Below are 1,431 nucleotides of genomic sequence, written 5' to 3'. Positions count from 1 at the left end.
TGCCTGTGTGGACAATTTTACTAAAAATGCAAAAATTGCATTGTAACATTGGTTATTAAAGCAAACCACCCCTTGTTTTAAATGCATAGTTCCTATAACTATGAACGCTTTGTTCATAATTTCATAAATGTGAATAGCCCTCATAATTCACATATTGCTGCAATTGTAATGAATTTGCGGAAATGTCACCATCTAGCGCTACCTTTCCTGTAGCAGCATCAAATTCAGCCTCCAAGAAACCATGCTAGTTTCCGGCCAAAAGTATGCAAAATTACACAACCTGCTTGGGTTTATAGCATTTCAAGCATGGTGAGAAGTTAAGACAGATTATCACAGAAGAAATCTGAACAGCCACCACCTAGGTAATGCCTGCAATGATGTCCAGTCTCTTAGCATGCTTCTTTCCAGGGTGTGACCCGCAGATGGGTTGCACGTCTGGAGTCTGTAGTAGCAGCTGCCACCGAGAACTTCACACTGAGCTTCTACTTCAGGGCTCTGCACACAACCCACTGCACTCCAGGAAAACATGCAAAGCTGCTCTCCTGCTCAATTTCCTCCCTCAAGAATTTCCAGCTCTCTTACAGGATAGCACTGAGGCGGTTCCACAGGTTTCCTTTAGACAAAAGTCCACCTAGGATGATGACGTGGAGAGAGAGAAAACGGAGAGTGAAGAATTTGGGGCACCTTATGTGGAAGTATGAAATATTACAATGACTACCCCGGGGTAAGTAATGGATGCTAATAAATAATCTTTAAGAGAAGATGGTGGGCACGACTGTACCATCTCTCCACCCAGCAACCATTCCCTCTCAAATGAGACCCATGCTTGGTAGTTTATTAAGCAGAAAAGGACCTCAGGATTCACATGCACGTCCCAACAATTGAAAAAGGGGGACTTAGGAGGGGTCCAGGTTAGACAGACAGGAAGCCTAAATAAAATATTTTATAAGGTAGAAAATGGTGCCTTGGGCTTGGAGTATGGCTTAGTGATAGAGTGCTTGCCTACAATGCACAAAGCCATGGGTTCGATTCTCTGTACCACATACACAGAAAAAGCTGGAACTGGTGCTGCGGCTTGGATAGTAGATTGCTGGCCTTGAGAAATACCAAGGACAGTTCCCAGGCCTTGAGTTCAAGCCCCAGGACAATCAGACTACAGTAATCTCTTTTTTTTTATTTCCAGACTTAAGATATAATGCAAATTTCTGGAATTTATAAAGAGCCAAGTTAGAGTTTCTTATACCAGAAGTAAACAGAGAAAAGGGTGAAAGAGGGAGAGGGAGAAAGAGGAGGAGGAGGACGAGGAGGAGTAAAAAAGAGGAGGTGAAAACAACAAAGAAGAGTGGTGTCTTTCCCTGATGTTGGTCCAGCTCCTGGTACAATATAGAATCTAACAAAGATTATTTGAAGATTTTGATGAAGACTGTATTT

The sequence above is a fragment of the Megascapheus bottae genome, chromosome 20, assembly GCF_031878675.1.
Source record: "Megascapheus bottae isolate mThoBot1 chromosome 20, mThoBot2.hap1, whole genome shotgun sequence".
Lineage (NCBI taxonomy): Eukaryota > Metazoa > Chordata > Mammalia > Rodentia > Geomyidae > Megascapheus > Megascapheus bottae.
This window is presented reverse-complemented; position numbering follows the sequence as displayed.